This window comes from Dendrobates tinctorius, unplaced genomic scaffold, assembly GCF_039654945.1.
Source record: "Dendrobates tinctorius isolate UK_male_01 unplaced genomic scaffold, ASM3965494v1 ptg000226l, whole genome shotgun sequence".
Lineage (NCBI taxonomy): Eukaryota > Metazoa > Chordata > Amphibia > Anura > Dendrobatidae > Dendrobates > Dendrobates tinctorius.
Window position 1 is genome coordinate 4,161,640 of NW_027361893.1, and position 21,123 is coordinate 4,182,762.

Sequence of the window (21,123 nt, forward strand, 5' to 3'; positions counted from 1 at the left end):
TGTAATTTATCCCCATTCTCCATTACGGTAGCCTGATGATCTGCTATTTCTATAGCACGGGCCATTTTGAGCAAATCATGTAGAGAGATATCCTGCTGCAGAGCCTTACGCCTTAGGTTATTAGACGAGCAGGTGACAATTATTTGAGTTAGGATTTCATCATCTACATCTGTAAAGGCACATTCATGTGCTAACTCTTTCAGCCGTGTGACATAAGTGTCTATGGACTCTTCTGGAAGCTGCTTGGCAATCCTGAATTTATATCTTTCATATCTGATGTTCTATTTGGGGTTGAAGTAGCCAGTGAGAGCTTTAGTGCAGTTGCTGTATGTGTCTGTTTCTGCTGCAGGTAACGTACTGTATATATCATAGACTCCTGTGCCTGCACAATGCAGGAGCAAAGCTCTCTTTCTTTTCTCCTCCTTTATGTCCATGGCTTCTAGGAAATTCTCAAATCTGTTTAGCCATTTTCTCCAGTTATGGGAGAGATTAATGACATCAGTCATATCAAACTGTGGGAATGTGTGCAAGTAGTCAGCCATGATAGAGTCTCTCAGTGGTGCTGGCGTGTGAAGCGGTAAAATAGAGTCCGTACTCACAGCAGTAGGTGATTATATCCCATCCTCGTCGCCAGTTGTAATATCCACACGTTATGAAGAATTCAAGGTATTAAACTTTAGATATGTTTTATTCTTCGTCCTCCAGCACACAGCATAACACTTGCATTCCCCATGCTACACAGAAGTGAAACTGAAACTTCCCTTCTCCCTCTTGTCTCCACCCCCCAAGTCCCATAAGTCTGGCTTGCTTAAAGAGACAGATCTAATTATTATACATTACAACAGTCTGCACTGCATCACTAGATCCTTATACAGGTGTATAATGAGGCCTCACTGTACAGGATAGACCGGAGCGAGGAGCCGGGGCCTGATCACAAGAGCTGACAATCTAAGAAAACAGCAATGCTGAATAACAGTCTACACTGCATCACTAGATCCTTATGTAGGGGTATAATGAGGCCTCACTGTACAGGAGAGACTGGAGCGAGGAGCGGGGGCCTGATCACAAGAGCTGACAATCTGAGGAAACAGCAATGCTGAATAACAGTCTACACTGTGTCACTAGATCCTTATACAGGTGTATAATGAGGCCTCACTGTACAGGAGAGACTGGAGCGAGGAGCAGGGGCCTGATCACAAGAGCTGACAATCTGAGGAAGCAGCAATGCTGAATAACAGTCTACACTGCGTCACTAGATCCTTATACAGGGGTATAATGAGGCCTCACTGTACAGGAGAGACCGGAGCGAGGAGCAGGGGCCTGATCACAAGAGCTGACTATCTGAGGAAACAGCAATGCTGAATAACAGTCTGCACTGCGTCACTACATACTTATACAGGGGTATAATGAGGCCTCACTGTACAGGAGAGACCAGAGCGAGGAGCCGGGGCCTGATCACAAGAGCTGACAATCTAAGGAAACAGCAATGCTGAATAACAGTCTACACTGCGTCACTAGATCCTTATACAGGGGTATAATGAGGCCTCACTGTACAGGAGAGACTGGAGCGAGGAGCAAGGGCCTGATCACTAGAGCTGACAATCTGAGGAGACAGCAATGCTGAATAACAGTCTACACTGCATCACTAGATCCTTATACAGGGGTATAATGAGGCCTCACTGTACAGGAGACCGGAGCAAGGAGCCGGGGCCTGATCATAAGAGCTGACAATCTGAGGACACAGCAATGCTGAATAACAGTCTACACTGCGTCACTAGATACTGATAAAGGTGTAGAATGAGGCCTCACTGTACAGGAGACCGGAGCGAGGAGCCGGGTCCTGATCACAAGAGCTGACAATCTGAGGAAGCAGCAATGCTGAATAACAGTCTACAATGCGTCACTAGATCCTTATACAGGTGTATAATGAGGCCTCACTGTACAGGAGAGACAGGAGCGAGGAGCCGGGGCCTGATCACAAGAGCTGACAATCTTAGGAAACAGCAATGCTGAATAACAGTCTACACTGCGTCACTAGATCCTTATACAGGTGGAGAATGAGGCCTCACTGTACAGGAGAGACCGGAGCAAGGAGCGGGGGCCTGATCACAAGAACTGACAATCTGAGGACACAGTAATGCTGAATAACAGTCTACACTGCGTCACTAGATACTGATACAGGGGTATAATGAGGCCTCACTGTACAGGAGACCGGAGCGAGGAGCCGGGGCCTGATCACAAGAGCTGACAATCTGAGGAAACAGCAATGCTGAATAACAGTCTACACTGCGTCACTAGATCCTTATACAGGGGTATAATGAGGCCTCACTGTACAGGAGAGACTGGAGCGAGGAGCAGAGGCCTGATCACAAGAGCTGACCATCTGAGGACACAGCAATACTGAATAACAGTCTACACTGCATCACTAGATCCTTATACAGGGGTATAATGGGTACTCACTGTACAGTAGAGACCAGAGCGAGGAGCAGGGGCCTGATCACAAGAGCTGACAATCTGAGGAAGCAGCAATGCTGAATAACAGTCTACACTGCGTCACTAGATCCTTATACAGGGGTATAATGAGGCCCTCACTGTACAGGAGAGACCCGAGCGAGGAGCAGGGGCCTGAGCACAAGAGCTGACTATCTGAGGAAACAGCAATGCTGAATAACAGTCTGCACTGCGTCACTACATACTTATACAGGGGTATAATGAGGCCTCACTGTACAGGAGAGACCAGAGCGAGGAGCCGGGGCCTGATCACAAGAGCTGACAATCTAAGGAAACAGCAATGCTGAATAACAGTCTACACTGCGTCACTAGATCCCTATACAGGGGTATAATGAGGCCTCACTGTACAGGAGAGACTGGAGCGAGGAGCAGGGGCCTAATCACTAGAGCTGACAATCTGAGGAGACAGCAATGCTGAATAACAGTCTACACTGCATCACTAGATCCTTATACAGGGGTATAATGAGGCCTCACTGTACAGGAGACCGGAGCAAGGAGCCGGGGCCTGATCATAAGAGCTGACAATCTGAGGACACAGCAATGCTGAATAACAGTCTACACTGCGTCACTAGATACTGATACAGGTGTAGAATGAGGCCTCACTGTACAGGAGACCGGAGCGAGGAGCCGGGGCCTGATCACAAGAGCTGACAATCTGAGGAAGCAGCAATGCTGAATAACAGTCTACAATGCGTCACTAGATCCTTATACAGGTGTATAATGAGGCCTCACTGTACAGGAGAGACCGGAGCAAGGAGCGGGGGCCTGATCACAAGAACTGACAATCTGAGGACACAGTAATGCTGAATAACAGTCTACGCTGCGTCACTAGATACTGATACAGGGGTATAATGAGGCCTCACTGTACAGGAGACCGGAGCGAGGAGCCGGGGCCTGATCACAAGAGCTGACAATCTGAGGACACAGCAATGCTGAATAACAGTCTACACTGCGTGACTAGATCCTTATGCAGGAGTATAATGAGGCCTCACTGTACAGGAGAGACCGGAGCGAGGAGCAGGGGCCTGATCACAAGAGCTGACAATCTGAGGAGACAGCAGTGGTGAATAACAGTCTACACTGCGTCACTAGATCCTTATACAGGGGTATAATGAGGCCTCACTGTACAGGAGACCGGAGCAAGGAGCCGGGGCCTGATCATAAGAGCTGACAATCTGAGGACACAGCAATGCTGAATAACAGTCTACACTGCGTCACTAGATACTGATACAGGTGTAGAATGAGGCCTCACTGTACAGGAGACCGGAGCGAGGAGCCGGGGCCTGATCACAAGAGCTGACAATCTGAGGAAACAGCAATGCTGAATAACAGTCTACACTGCGTCACTAGATCCTTATACAGGAGTATAATGAGGCCTATACAGGGGTATAATGAGGCCTCACTGTACAGGAGAGACCGGAGCGAGGAGCAGGGGCCTGATCACAAGAGCTGACAATCTGAGGAAACAGCAATGCTGAATAACAGTCTACACTGCGTCACTAGATCCTTATACAGGGGTATAATGAGGCCTCACTGTACAGGAGAGACCGGAGCGAGGAGCAGAGGCCTGATCACAAGAGCTGACAATCTGAAGAGACAACAATGCTGAATAACAGTCCACACTGCGTCATTAGATCCTTATACAGGTGTATAATGAGGCCTCACTGTACAGGAGAGACCGGAGCGAGAACCAGGGGTCTGATCACAAGAGCTGACAATCTGAGGAGACAGCAATGGTGAATAACAGTCTACACTACGTCACTAGATCCTTTGGAGTCTCCATATATCAGAAGATTGTCACACCTGCCCAAAGTGGCATCAATTTCCTCACAGTAGGAATAGTATAATTGTGCAGCATTTTGACATTTTCTGTTACTGGATGGGCTACTCCACTCCCTTTCTTTGGCAGCCGCTTAGTAGTAGTATTTGTTATAGCACCATTTATGTGTACAGGGGTGTACATAATAAAAACAAGTACAATAATCTTAAACAATACACGTCACCGACTGATGCAGAAGGAGAGAGGACCTTGCCCGTGAGGGATCACAGTCTACAAGGGCTGAGTGAGGATACAATAGGTGAGGATGAATCTGCTTGTACAGCGGTATGGTGGAGAGATGGTTACTGCAGGTTGTAGGCTTGTCAGAAGAGGTGGTTCCTCAGGTTCCTTTTGAAGGTTTCTACAGTAGACAAGAGTATGGTATGTTGGGGTAGAGAGTTCCAGAATAGGGGGGATGCACTGGAGATATCTTGAATGCAATTATATTAAGAAGAGATAAGAGGGGAGTAGAGAAGGAGATCTTATGAGGATTGGAGGTTGCCTGCAGGTAAGTACTGAGCGACTATGTCACAGATGTATGGAGGACACAGGTTTTGAATAGCTTTGTATGCCATGGTTAGGATTTTGAACTAGAGTCTCTGGGTAATGGGGTGTCAGTGTAGGGAATGATATAGGGGAGAGGCTGGGAAATAGTGGGTGGGGGTTAGGTGGATTAGTAGGGCAGCAGAGTTTAAAATGGATTGGAGGGGTACAAGACTGTTAGGAGGGAGGGCACAAAGCAGGAGCCTGCAGTAGTCGAGACAGGAGATGATGAATGCATGGACTAGGGTTCTTGCAGATTCTTGAATAAGGAAAGTACGGATCCGGAAAATACATGTATTTTTCAGTTGTAGTCCGTAGGAGTTGGAAAAAGCATGGATATGTATTTTGAAGGAGAGATCAGAGTCCAGGGTTGACTCGAGTCACAGAGCATGCGGGACGCACTCATCTACAGCCTTGTACAAGGCTTGTGGGACAAACCTCTGTATCTAACACTTCCTCCACTGCTTTTTCCTCCTCCACCTCTTGCAGGGCCTCCACCTGCACCTTCAATCTCTCTCTTAATGAGACACGCATTCCAACATTTCCCCCCTTCCTCCGTAGTACGCAGCTCGGTCTCACCACAATCAGGCAGTGTTTAAATTAATATGCCTTGGAAATGGCAGTCACACAGCTTAAGAGTTGTGGACTGCTATCCAGGCCGAGTTTGAACAATGGCAGTCTCCACACAAACTGGAATGCACTGGAATTACCACACTTGCAAACCACGAAACGGTCACAGATATCTCCTCCAAAACTCCTCATGTGAACACGTCTCCTCCTAAGCCATGAAAGAAATGCTAGCTCTGACATGGGTTTGAATCATGACCCAGATTATAAAGGGCATCGGAGTGGCTAACCGAGCACAGCTGAGAGCTCAGAGTTTTCAACATGGTCGATTAACCCCTGGTCTGCCAAAAGAAATAAGCACCATTAAAAAGAAGTGCTTTTCAGCACAAAAGTAGGAGCAATCAGATGTTGCAGTGTTCTGGCTACTCTCTGTTGCGGTAACCCCATGACACCTAACAAAGCATTATTGGAAATGCGATCATATACCAAAGTGTTTTCAAACTTTGCTCGGGAACACGAATCCAAATGTGCTACACTCATGCCGAAATTGAGAATGGGGAACGTTTTCCGACAAGTTCGCACATGTCTACTCCCCGTATCGTACACTGCACATGGATGCCTTCCTGGACAATCTTTTTTTTTTTTTCCATGGACTTGTAACAGAATGAGTCTTGTGACCTCACTATAGGCACTGTCTCTGGTCCTCAGAACGGATGGGTTCCTGAGATGCCATTTTTTTGATTTTTTTGGCGTCTTAACTGCTGTTTTCAAGTCACTTGTTGTAACTGTTTTGCAGCTTTAGAAACCTGAAGGGGTTAATAGAAGTTGTTGAAAGGAAAGTATGAACAGCAAGTTGTTTTTCATTTTTGTGCATTCCAACTCTTGCACTTTTTCGGATTGGTTACAGGACGTGTCCATCTGAAAAGACACGGTGTGCACCTGTCCTTGCACTATACCAGCATCACTGCGCCTGTATCTTGTTTTCCCATGGTATTTTGTATGATTCTTCATCAGCTGATCTTCCTTCCCTTTAGGATCCTGGCAGATACAATCGTTATAATGATTATCCTCTAGAAAATTTACTTTAAACATTAACGGTGGCTACCGACAAGATGGCCGAGAGGATATTACAGCTTGCCCTAGAGATCCTCTTCCGGCTTACTGGAGAGGTGAGAGATTCTGATGACGTCACATTACATCATTCTTATCTATGGAAATAACAGATGGACAGAACTGGAGAGGTGAGGACTCTGGAAGCGCAAACAGGGTCTTATCCGATGATAATATTAAGAAATGTAAGAAATCCACTCACCTGCTATAGGAGAGATCACGCATATAAAATTGGTAGTCAGCTGCTGCACTTCCAATGGTCAAACAAGTGACCGCTGATATATCAAATCTTATGGAACTTATTTTTGAACTTCCATGCGCTGCTTGACATAATACACGATTGCAGTTATAATAGAAGATTAATAATTTATTCCCAACACATTTCGAAGTAAGAGCTACTTCTTCCTCAGGGGACGACAGACATAAAAGAAATAGCGTTGTTTCCACACTAAATACACTCCAAACTTGAAAATTGGCGCCAACAGTCACATGCTCTTTTACAAGATGTCAAAGTTCATACTATGACGAAATGGATCAAACAGAATAATACAATCATTAATCTCTACATGATAAAATTCCTTTATTATATTACAGATAAAGAATAAAAGAAAAAAACGAAAATACATCAAAGAAAATGCGAGCATGCTGAAAAAAAGCAAAAGGGAATAGAAAAAGAAACAAACGGCAAACCACTTTATCCACTACACCAGGAAAAGAACAACTCTCAAAGAAAGAAAAGTAATTTATAAGTGTATAAACAAGACACTCCTAAAAATATATATATTAAAAAAGAAAAAAATAAATATATATTTAATAAAAAAATTTATTTTATATGAATTTGTGTGTCAACCCGAGAAATAAAAAAAAATATATATATATTTCAATAAGGATAAGTGTGTCAATTTATTTCTCCTAATTATACCAGCAAGCTTGATCTTACTGAAAGACTCAGATCACATAAAAGAATATATCAGTTAACTTTTCACTGGCAAGAAGCTCAACACAAATTGTGGCATCCAAGATAAGGATCCGACTCACAACCGAGAAAGCGCTGCAGATGAAGCCAGGATCGCTCACCATGCAAGAAAATATCGCTCCAAAAATTCAAATGAAAAAAAAAAAAAAATTATAAATCTATATGTATTTTATGTATGTATATAAATACCTCCATGAACTTTTCACTAGCCAAAATATCAAGAACTCATTATAGCATCAAAAATAAGAATCCGACCCACAACCAAGTCGGCATCACAGGAGAAACCACAATCGCTCCCTCCACAAACACATATCACTCCAGGAAATATTATAAATATAATAATATAAATAATTAAATACATGATAAAATCGCATCTGACTGCACACAGAAATTTAAAACAAAAAGTCACACATGAGAATTTAGAAGTAAAACTTAACGGATAAAATTAAATAATTATAATAAATATAAAAAGGATTTATAAAGGTTGCACAAGAGAATTTAGCGCCAATTTTCAAATTTGGAGTGTATTTAGTGTGGAAACAGCGCTATTTCTTTTATGTCTGTCATCCCCTGAGGAAGAAGTAGTTCTTACTTCGAAACGCGTTGGGAATAAATTACTACCGTCTTTTTCCGACCATATGACGCACTTTTTTCCCCCAAAATTGTGGGGGGTGTTATGAATGAGTCACCGTAGGAGGCAAAAGCAGAAATACAAGCTAAGTCCAGAAAACCAGAGAAGTTGGCAACTATCAGATTGCAGACCCCTGAACCTATCAACACAACTAGCAGTAGCCGTGGGGGGTTCCTACGATGCCCTAGACCCCTCGATCACAGTCGGAGAAATACATAGGCCTAAAGAAAGACCCCAAAGCAATAGGCAGCCCCCAACATATAATGACGGTGAAGCAAGATGAAAATACTAACACAGACAGAAAGATAGACTGAGCAAAGACGGGGCCCCAAAACTACCTAGATAGGAAAGGACAGGAAGGCTGCTGTCTGCAATCTGCCAAAACCCTATCAAAGACATAAGCCAACCAGCTGCTATGAAAAAGGCCCTGAAGCAGCTAGGCTTCAAAAACTGAATCAGCACTCAGGTATTTCCAGAAGACAGAGCTAAATGAATTCAGCACACCCCAGCAGGGAATGGCAGAAATCCAGAAAAACAAAGCAAAAACAAAGTCAAAGCACAAAAGCAAAAGGCCGAGCAGCAAACTTAGCTTTGGAGGAGCCGGAATTCAGACTGGTCTCCAAGGATCCCACAGAGAAATCACCCGCAGGGCAGAAGGGCGTCGGCAGCATTATATCCAGTCCGTAACTCCACTCAGCCAGTCACAATCATCAGCCTCAGGTGTTTGACAATCAGGTTCACTACCTTTCTTTACCAGAAGAGGGGGTTCCTCGGGCCTCAGTAATGAAGGGGAAAATGAACTCACAACAGGGGGGTGCATCTTATGGTCGCAATATACCAACCTCTGGTGCGGTGGTGGCGGCGGGCTGTGCTCCGGTGCAGGGGCGGCGGCTACGCCGGCATTTCCTCACAGCCCGGAGGCCCCCGCACATCCCTTGCTGGCCGCCGCCATGTTGCGGTGGCCTCCGGGAACATGGACGCCGGGAAGATGGCCGCCGGCGTCCATGTTCGGGACGAGATCTGAACCTGCGCATGCGCCGTCCCCGGACCGGCGGCCATCTTCCCGGCGTCCATGTTCCCGGAGGCTACCGCAACATGGCGGCGGCCAGCAAGGGATGTGCAGGGGCCTCCGGGCTGCGAGGAAATGCCGGCGGAGCCACCGCCCCTGCACCGGAGCACAGCCCGCCGCCACCAACGCACCGCAGAGCCCACCTGCCCCAGCTCAGCACAGCACAGCTGACCCAGCACAGCTGCCCCAGCCCCAGCACAGCTGCCTCTGCCCATCTGCCCCAGCACAGCCCACCTGCCCCAGCCCCAGCGCAGCTGCCCCAGCATAATCAACCTGCCCCAGCACAGAGCCGCCACCGCACGAGCCTGGACCACTGAATGACCCCTGTGACGACTACTCCACCTGTGCCGGATCCCTTCCCAGGTAAGCTGAATTCGGACTGTAAGACGGACCCCCATTTGACACATTATTATTTTTTTCCCTATTTTCCTTCTGAAAATTGGGGTGCGTCTTATGGTCCGGTGTGTCTTATAGTCCGAAAAATACGGTAATCTTCTATTATAACTGCAATCATGTATTATGTCAAGCAGCGCATGGAAGTCCAAAAATAAGTTCCATAAGATTTGATATCTCTCCATGACCAGGATTACACAGTAGTAAAGAAGACCTCTAGTGAGCGCTGTCAGGACCCTGTGTCTGAGAGATGGGGAAGACCCCTGAGCCCAATCACGGGACTTCCACCTCACCCCCTGATATATGAGGACATCAATGACCAGAAGATCCTAGAACTCTTCTACAAGATGATTGAGCTGCTGACTGGAGAGGTGACACTGCTGGGAATGCTGGGACATTATACAGTAATGCTATGAAGGGATTGGGGGGATGACGGTATCTTTATATGCGTCAGGTTCCTATAAGGTGTCAGGATGTCGCCGTCTATTTCTCCATGGAGGAGTGGGAGTATTTAGAAGGACACAAAGATCTGTACAAGAACGTCATGATGGAGGTTCCCCAGCCCCTCACATCACCAGGTAATAGACAGGACTAAATACACATGGCCTATAATTATCTGTAAGTAAAGAATGAATTCAGTCCCTGTATGTGTTTCCTCCAGTTCTATCCAGTAAGAGGACAACACCAGAGAGATGTCCCCGTCCTCTTCTTCCACAGGTCTGTAAACAAGAAGATCCCAATGTTCCTCAGGATCCTCAGGTAGATGGAGAGAAGGTATCATGAGATCTCCCCTATGATGTGTAGACGGCTGTGAAGGTCTTGTGCTCAGTCTTGTTTTATCCACCAGTATTATATGTTTTATACTTGTGTAATGAGAACGGTGGAGATGGCAGGATTAGAGCTGATCATAGATGTGACTTCTCCATCTGTCTGTGACTTTTACAATATTTGTTTCAGGGTGAAGATCTGACCCGTATTAATACTACAGAGACATATGTGAGGGGTGATGAGCGGTGTAAAGAGGAGATTCCTACATATGACTACCCAGGTGAGTAGTGACCACTAAATGCAGAGAAGTCACAGATTGTACTGTAATTATTTTTTGAATTTCTACCGGCCGTACCATTCCTGGAAGGACCGTCAAGTGAGAAGCCAAACTGTTTTGAGGTCAACAAGAAATATGTAGGCCGATCAGGAAAGGATTTAGAAGTAGGGTCCGGTAATAATCTACTCAAAACCGGGTAACAACTTAGCTCTAGTAATAGCAGATTGGCTAATTTGACTCCTACACATTGAACAAAGTGACCCTGTGAATTTAGTGCAGCGTCTCCGCCAGCGCAACCATGGACTATATTGCGATGGCTGGTTAGAAAAGTGACAGAGCAGGAGCATGCCAGTACAAGAACATTACAGAGTAGTCATGGTTAGATGTGACATGACAGGATATGAAGTTCTTCTATGTACAAAGGTGTTTCTCTATACCATGGGTATCAAACTGCATTCCTCGAGGGTCGCAAACCATGCCTGTTTTTGAGATTTCCTTAGCATTGCACAAGGTGCTGGAATCATTATCTGTGCAGGTGATTAAATTATATAAAGTGCTCTCAGTGAGAGAAACAAAATAGGAATCTTGTGGGTATGATACCTTTTAATGGCTAACAAATAGTGAATGTTGTTAAATTATCACCTGTGCGAAACAAGGAAATTCTGAAAACATGACCTGTTTGCAGCCCTTGAGGAATGCAGTTTGAGACCTCTGCTCTATACCTTCTGTACACAATTAATTATTGATACCCTACTTTACGTGATGTGTTTCTTGTATGAGCTCACTTGGGAAGAATGAACACTTATCTTGAAGCAAAAATGAGCAAACTTTTTGGAAATGACCATACTGCTAAGAATAAAGATACGGTAATTTTCTCCCCTCTGCATTCGGCTGTGTGCGGACACCAAGGCTGCATAATAACTGTTAACCTGCAGATTGATTTAATATCTGCAGGTTAACAACGATATTTCTGCTGACCGGTTTACTTTAACCCCTTCGCAACATGTGCCGTACTAGTCCGGCGGTGAGCTCACATTTTTCCCAGGATATGTCAACTGTTTTGTACAGCTGACATGTGCCTGGAACAGCCACAGGTGGAATCTCGATCCACCCATGGCTATTAACCTTTTAAACGCTTCTGTCAAACTCTGACAGCAGCATTTAACACGCTTCTGGCCATCGGACCGGAAATCCGCCCATTGGTGACGATCTTGGGTCACTGATGGGTTGGCATGACAACCAGAGGTCTCGTGGAGACCTCTATGGTTGTCACTGCCGGCTTGCAATATTCTGCTACATACAGGCGATCTGATCATCGCCTGTATGTACCAGGGCCAATCGAGTTATGGCAGCTTCTAGTCTCCCATGGAGCCTATTGAAGCATGCCAAAAGTAAAAAAATAAATAAATTTAAAAAAATAAAAAAAATAAGTGTAAATCCTTCCACCTTGTTCCCCATTCAAAATAAAATTAAAAAAATCAAACATTCACATGGTTGGCTTTCAGAATCGCCCGATCTAGCAACAAAAAAAGGATTTAGCTGATCGCTAAATGGCGTAGCGAGAAAAAAAGTCAAAATGCCAGAATTACATTTTTTGGTTGCCACAACATTGCATTAAAATGCAATAACTGGCAATCAAAAGATTGTATCTGCACCAAAATGGTATAATTAAAAACGTCAGCTAGGCACACCAAAAAATAAGCCCTCACCCAACCCGAGATCTCGACAAATGGAGATGCTACGAATCTCGGAAAATGGCGCATTTGTTTTTGTGGGAGATGTGTGTGGTTAGCCAGCCCAGCTCTCCGGCTAACCCTGTAAGCCCCCCTAGTATAAACAAAAACAAGGCTCATGGAACTACAGGTCCCAGAGCAACATAACAGGCTTACAGCGCAGAGGACCTCCTCCACTGCGACACATACCGGCCATTTACAACAAAGCCGGACACTGTATCACAGCTGATATGCAAATGTTGCACAGATGGATTATGACGTGGGACATTTTGGATTCTTTCAGCTTTGGACAGGTGAGGGATATTGTTGTTGTTTTTTCATTTCTTTACTGGGGGTAATGGCTTCACTGGATTAGGTGTTAAGGTGAATATAATGTGATTTTTTTATTTTTATTTTATACTTAGAGTAAAATTATGTAGACAGCAGGGGCCAAATACAACTCTCAACATAGTCCCCTGCTTGTGCTGATCACAGGCAGAGCAGGGTACAATGATGTGAGCTGTTTTCAACACCTGGAGACAGGGATCAGTGCGAACAGTACTGCTGATTCCCAGATGCCGGTACATGTCAAACTGATGACACAAGGATGTCGTCCATGTGTGCGAGTCATTTTGTGGCCCGTTCTGCTAAAAAAACAGTCATATCAGCGTGCCTTGCCCACAGATACACGGTCCGGGGAAACACACTGACATGTGCACAGATTCATGCACTTGAATGGGTCTACGTGTTTAAGTGTCTCTGGTGAGTATGAAAACTGTTGCCACATGTACCGGACACACTGATGTGTAAAGGAGGCTTTAAGGGGGTATGCTCATTTCCAAGATCCTATCCCAAAATATATTAGGTGTAATAATAATAGCAAATACTTCCAATTAGAAATGTGGTATAGTTTTCCTGATTCTTTGTCGCTTACCTTATGTTCAGGGTATTGCAGTAGCTTAGGTATCCATGGTTATGACCACTAGCAACTAAGTCACTACGCGAGTGGTAGTAACCATGGATGGCAAAGTTCACACTACCATTTATAGAAAGGAAACTGCAGGTAATTCACTTTTACTTTCTTCTTCATGTCATCCCCAACATACCATCCAGTCCATCCCTTATGGGGAATTCAATAGGGCTAAACGTTTATGTTCAGACAATGCCTTGTTTTTACAAGAAAGTAAAGTCAGAAAAAAACATCTTTTTGATCGAGGTTACAATTATCAAATTGTCAGCAATGCATTCCACAAAGTGATGAACAAACCAAGATTTACCAGTTTAAAGGAAAAATCCTCAGCTTGTGCTGATCATATGGTGACTTTTTCAACGCCATTCAGCCCCCAATTCAATCAAATTAAAGAAATTGTGAAAAAATATCTGCCCGTCACAAACCAAGACACTAAATTAAGACAAATCATACAATCTGGCTGCCGTTATGTTGCCCGAAGGGGAACCAGTTTGGCGAATTATCTTTCTCCCAGTCTTTTAAAATCACCAGAAAAAATTCGTACTTGGATGACTCCCACTGGATTTTACAAATGTGCTGGTTCCAGGTGCAATGTTTGCACATATGCAATAGACAAATCCAAATTTATTTTTTCCTACCAAGGTTTTTCTCAACAAATTACATCTTTTATCAATTGTGACAGCCAGTTTGTCGTTTATTGCATTTGTTGCACAGAGTGTAAGATTCAGTATATCGGCTGTACTAGACGCAAACTAAAAAAAAGAATAGCCGAACATATCAGAAATATAGAACAAAGAAACGCTTCCTATTCAGGAGCGGTAAAACACTTCGTTCATGCTCATCATAGCAATATGGATTCATTTGCCTTCTATGGTCTAGAAAAGGTTAAAGCTCCTGCACGAGGTGGTGACAGACACAAGCTATTAAATATACGTGAAGCTTTTTGGATATTAAAATTAGACACTAAGGCTGGAGTCACACACAACGATTAAAAAAAGGTCCCATTTTAACGCTCCGAAATTGCACAAAGGTATCTTAACCAGTGATCCGTTTTTGATGCGATTTTTCTTCATCGATGCGATTTTAATCGCATGTAAGGATCCTTTTGACATCCGTCTGGCGAGATTTTCTCGCAGGATAGCTAAATGGACATATAATGGAGCCCAATGACAGGTTTCCCCACACAAACGAATTCATTTAAGGGGTTAATTCGTTGTATTAAATTGCTGGGACTCCCAGCTGACGTCACTGAGGCTGCAGGGAGTCCCCGCAATTTAATACAACGAATTAACCCCTTAAATGAACCCCTACAACTCCATAATTTTACCCACAAACCCTCATATAATTAATAGTGATAGACATAAAAAAAAAAACATGAAATGAAATGGTTAACTATATGTAAACCATGTGTCATTTCATGTCGGGCAGGAGAATAATTGTACAAAAGCCGGCAAATGTTTCTGCGGCTATACTGCTATGATGAACTGTATGAATTCGAAATATATATATAAATGTGTCTCTATGACATGTCTAAAATATATATATATATGTGTGTGTCTAGATCTATTAATTCGTTTCTTTATTTAACCCGTCTCTGTGATTTTACTGTATTTGAAAAAAAAAAATTGCCGGCTTTTGGTGCGATTTTACCGCAACTCACACATCGGGTTAATTTGCAATCCAATTTTTTCTCGCCCCCATAGACTTGCATTGTCGAATCCGATCCGAAAATTGGTGACAATCGCAGCATGCTGCAATTGTTTCGGTCCGAGGATCGGATCCGATCAAAAATCGCATGATGTTAGCTGCCCCATAGAATAACACTGGGACGAATGCAATGCGATTTTTTTTAATTTTTTTTATCGCATTGCATTCGTCCGATTTAATCGCTAGTGTGACCCCGGCCTAAATCTCCAAACGGTATGAATTTTAGGAACGATTTGCTCTATATTTATTAATTAAATTTATGTACTTATTAGTTTTTTCTAGCAAAAATAATCTTACTTTGATCCGCGTTTAGTTTATTTTGTGCATTTATTTTGTTATAGTGGGAAAGCATAGAATTTACCTCATAGCTCCTATTTTATTCATATGTTTATCAAGCATTCTGCAATAGTTCCACCATTGATTGCTATGTGTCTATAACTTATTTTTTATTTTTTATGTGCTAAAAATTCCATTTGATTGTCACCAAGTTTATATACTGTTTGTAGGCACTCATTCACACCTCTTGCATGGAACCTTTTATTCCTGCATAGCTATAAATTATTTTTTAAGTAAAAAAAAAAAACGGTTTTTTTTTTGTGACTAATTCTATATATTGTCCGTAGGCACTCATTCACACCCTTTGCATGAAATCATTTATTTCTGCGCAGAAAATCCATTTTCCCTTGGAAGATCATTTTGGAGTTATTTAATTACTTTTAGATAGATCCATTTATATTATTGTAAAAAAAATTTTTTTTTTTTTTTTTTTTATATTTTTTTTCTCTATGTACAATTAAATTCTCCAGTTGTATAAAATTCAAGTATGATCTGTCTAATATCGACTAATTATATGTTTGACTGTATGATTTATTTATTTATTTTTTTCCTTGGGAACTTCAATCCTGGAGTGATCTGTATCATTGCAAGGAACCGCTCACTTTTCCTTTCATGTGTTGCCACTTTTTGTAATTAATTGCAAGCTTTGTGATTGGTTTGTAACCTGTATATATTTTTCTACGCATATTGTTTTTATTTACCTATGACTAAGGGTGCCTTTGTGCACCAGAAACGCGTCAGGTGTGTTTTGCATTTTAATATGGCATATTAGCCTAATAAAGTTTTTTTTTTCATTTATGCCGGTGTGCCGAACGAACTTTCTTCTTCTTGTGGATAACCAGCTAATGCAATGCTCTGCAAATGGAGTGAGCAACATAGCGAGTTAGAAGAACTATACTGCATATTTCCTAATATTATTATTACACCTATTACATATTGGGATGGATGATCAGAGATGGGAGTACCCCTTTAAGAACCTTACATATTTTTATGGTGTATATTTTTTTTGTTGCTATAGATTGTAATGTAATAAAGCTTATTTTTATTCCTCTCTTTATTGCTTCAAACTTTTCTGCGTTTGTGTATTATGTTTGTCTATTGTACTTTAGAGGTTCAGTACCATGGGATTTGTGAACAGGTGGCTCACCACTGTCTTAGGTTATAGTTTCATTATACTTTGAGTTGTATAGAATTATGTATATAGAAATTGCATAAAATATAAGGCATTTATACTGAAATATAATAAAATCAGTTTTGTTCTTGGCAGATGACTGTGGTGTCAAGCCAGATACCTATGAAAAGCATGCCATTATTCCAGCTGTATTTCCAGCCCTTCAGAGAAAAAATCAAGCATCAGAGCCTCTTCAGTCAGTCACCTGTTTGGATTCATCACGGACTGTTAAGCAAAATGAAAGCAGCAAAAGTGATTTTTGAATATCAAATAATTCCCACAGAGAAGAAACAATTTTGCTGTGCAGAATGTGGGAAATATTTTAAATATAAATCTAAATTGCTTACACATGAGAGAATTCACACAGGGGAGAAGCCATTTTCATGTTCAGAATGTGGGAAATGTTTTACAGAGAAATCATGTCTTGTCAATCATCAAAGAATTCACACAGGAGAAAAGTCATTTTCATGTTTGGAATGTGGGAAAAGTTTTATCCACAGATCAGATCTTGTTAAACATCAAAGAATCCATACAGGAGAGAAGCCATATTCATGTCCAGAATGTGGGAAATGTTTTATCCAGAGATCCGATCTTGTTAAACATCGAAGAATCCACACAGGAGAGAAGCCATATTCATGTCCAGAATGTGGAAAATGTTTTATCCAGAGATCAGATCTTGTTAAACATCGAAGAATCCACACAGGAGAGAAGCCATATTCATGTCCAGAATGTGGGAAATGTTTTAACCAGAAATCACATTTCCGTGTACATCAGAGAAATCACACAGGGGAGAAGCCACATTTATGTCAAGAATGCAGGAAATGTTTTAACTACAAATCATATCTTCTTAAGCATGAGAGAATTCACACAGGAGAGAAGCCATATTCATGTCCAGAATGTGGGAAATGTTATGCTACCAGTTCAAAGCTTGGAGCACATCAGAGAACTCATACAGGGTAGAAACCTTTTTTTATGTTCAGAATGTGGGAAATGTTACTCCTGGGAATCATATCTTCTTCATCATCATCTAAAAGCTCATGTAGAGTGTGAAGGAAATAAATAATAATGGAAATCACTAAGGCAGTAGAGTTACATTTAGTTGACATAAGAGTGAAACTGGATATACCAGTATTGTAAGCACAAAGGCGCTTTTGCTGGAGGTAGGTGTCAATCCTGGCCCATTGGCTCCTGTATTCTTAGCTTAGAGGGGGATAGCAAATGGTCTGTAGTAGAAGGAATATTTCCTATTGTCTGAGACGAGTATGTGAAAGGGCACAACTTGGCTCATTGTCCATTCATAGACAGCATCGTTTCCCGACTTGCGCTGCATATATAAGGCGCCGCAGGAGCTGTGTTCCCGCAAACCGCCATATAGATTTGGTGCTGTGACCAGCTAGATCAGTGATCTGCTGTTATACAGTTAATGTCCCGTCCGGGGACAATGTAAAAGAGTAAAAAAAAAATAAATAAATAAGTTAATAAATTGTACAAATATTTTTTTTTTTAAACAATCTCAAGATAAAGAACAAAAAAAAGAAAAAATATTAATCCAATAAATACATTTGTTTATGTTTAAGATAAAATACAAAGTACACTTATTTGGTATCTCCTCTCCTGGAACGACCCGACCTATAAAACTGTTCCACTAGTCCACATGAAACTGTCCCCTTCAGTGAACACTGTAAAAACAAACAAAAAAAGGCAAAAAAAACATGCTTTATCATATTGCTGAACAAAAAGTGGAAAAATCCACAATAAAAAAAAAAAGCAATGTATATAAAAATTATACAACTGAAAATGTTATCTTGTCTTGCAAAAAACAAACCGCCATATGGGTCCCTCAGCAGAAAATTAAGAAAGTTATAGCTCTCAAAACCAAGCAATTTTTTTTAATAAAATAGTTTTTATTGTGTAAAAGCATTAAAACATAAATAATATAAATGAGATATTGCTGTAATAGTACAGATACAAAGAATAAAACTGCTTTATCAATTTTACTATATGCGGAGCAGCATAAAAAAAACAATAATTACTTTTTTTTGTTCATTCTGCCTTCCAAAAATCGTGTATTAAAACAGATCAAAAAATGTCATGTGTCCAAAAATTATACAAGTAAATGTCAACTCGTCCTGCAAAAAACAAGCCCTCACATGAGTCTGTCAGCAAAACTAAGGACAAATTATAGCTCTCAAAATATGGCGATGCAATTTTTGCAATAAAAAGCGTCTCTGTGTGTGACAGCAGCCAAACAAAAAAAAAATATAAATCTGGTGTGACGACACAGCATTTATTTTAATTATCCACACGTTTATTTTCTGTTAGCCAGGAGGAATAGACTGTTATCTATATGTTGAGTTTTGAATTTATGCGTTTGTTCTTCAGTTGGTCATTGATGAATTTTGAATAGCTAATGTTTGCCTCTTATATCAGCTTCTACAACTTACTGTCTACTATCTTTAGAAGACAGTGATGCAGGGTAATTGAACAATGGAATTTTACTTAACCCTTTAGTGACAGAGCCAATTTGCAGCTTAATGACCAGGCCAATTTTTACAGTTCTGACCACTGTCATTTTATGAGGTTAAAAAAATGTGCTGGGGAGAGAATATGGCACCAAAATAGGGTTTTATCCACATAAAAGTAGGGGTATAGGTGTTAGATTGTGCTAACCTGTTTAGGCTTCTTTTTCGCATGTAGTTACAGCTGCTGCAGATCCATGGGTTACGATGTAACCTGACTCTTATCCAGAAGAATTATTTAGTGAAGATCCTCTGCGCTGCTGAACGATTGAAGAGACTTCAGCCCATGTGTGGTGTAATGAGAAATTGTGGCTTTATTCTATGCGTTTCGAAGTTACAGGAACTTCTTCCACAGGAAAATGAAGGACCACATGTACATAGTAGATACACCGGTGGATTCTTGTAGGTGCACGTCTTGAATCTAGGCGGCAAAAAGATACCACCTGCCGATTCAGGTTGTGTCCAAGTTCAATGTGAGCGTATCTGGTCTTTTTGTGTTAAATGTGCAAGATTAATAAAAATTCACATACAATAGATTACATATGCTTGTTAGAAATGGTCCAAAAAAGATTATAACAGAAAAAAGAAAAATATCTTATTAAAAATACATAGGAGTTTTGCTTTGGTATTGAACCCTTGATGCAATTGTCAAAAAACATGTTCAGTGTCCTGCTTCGCTACCTTGCCAGCTATTCTGTCTGATACTGGCTGATTAGTACGGGTGAGAGGATCATCTGAATCAGAGTCAAGATTACAGTTTACCTAATAAATTAATAATATTTAAAACTTCCTTTAATATAGATCATTATTAAAAGTCAAAAGTTTTCTTATGTTATATACCTTTAAAATAATTTAATTTGTGCTATTTTTATTACTGAATTTTCTGCAGATTCAATGATGCATGCCACTAGAGAAAAGCCTCAGTTATCTCGTTGAGTCCATGGGGTTTCAGGGTGTTTAATTTATACATCCAGTATATTTCTTTCCTATTCAGGCTTTGTACATGATTGGGTGTTTCTGTTGGGATGTGTTCTATTGGGCTGATTTCTAGGTGTTTATATTCTTTATTATGTTTTAATTCACAGTGCCTTGAAAGGCCGTGTTTCCAAAAGCCATTTCGTATATTTGATCTATGAGAATTCCTTCAATTATGGAGTGCCTGTGTGGCCCAACCAACGTATTGTTTCCTGCAGATGCAGTCAATAACCCAAATTACAAATTCAGTGCTACATGTAAGAAATTGATTTATAGAAAAAGCCTCACCTATAGAGGTCGAGAAAATAGTCGTTGTGCCATGATTGATAGATCTACAGCAAAGACAGTTCTTGGAGTATCATTTAAAAATACCCTTTGGCTTATTAATTGGATGACCTGTTTTATCCGATAGAATTGTTTTGAGTCGGCTAGGAGCTAAAATAGTTTTGATTGTCCGGTGCTCTGCGAAAAGTGGTTTTCGGGTTTCTGCGGAGGGTTTTTCCCAGGATGGGATCACTCTGTAGGATGTGCCAGTGGGTCTGGAAGATTTGGCGTATTTCTTTGTAACTGGAGTTGTATTCGTTTCAGTTCTTACTTTCTTTTCCAGGAGTGTTTTCTGATCTATCTTCATGGAATCAGCGAAAGCCCACTTCACTAGTTTACAAAGATATTTCTGTGCTGAAAATTTATTTTTTTAAATTTGCTTGTGCTTTAAAGTCGTCATATCTGCTGCAATTCTTTTAAATTGATTATATGGTATATTATCCAGCCATTTGGCACGGTGTCCACTTCTGTAGTGGATATAGCTGTTTGTGTTCACGTTCTTGAAGAAGGTTTTTGTGATGATTGTCCCATTTATTGCAGGGATAGTGATATCCAAAAAATTGATGGTTAGGGAATCCCAAACAGGTGAAAACGAGAGACCCCCAATTATTACTGTTTAGTTCAAGGATGTTACATTTTTATTTGTATCATCCCATATGAAGAAAAGGTAATCTATAAATCTTTTATAGAGGATTGTGTTTTTCCCATTTATTATTGGTGATGGAATATTTCTTCAAATATGCCC

General features: G+C 41.5%; 1 protein-coding gene and 1 pseudogene across 1 annotated transcript in view; one reads left to right on the plus strand and one right to left on the minus strand.

The window, feature by feature from the left end:
* LOC141059241 (uncharacterized) overlaps positions 1-21,123 on the minus strand; it is a 464,918-nt gene that overhangs the window by 116,663 nt on the left and 327,132 nt on the right. The window lies entirely within an intron of this gene.
* Positions 6,532-17,623, plus strand: LOC141059332 (uncharacterized; annotated as a pseudogene).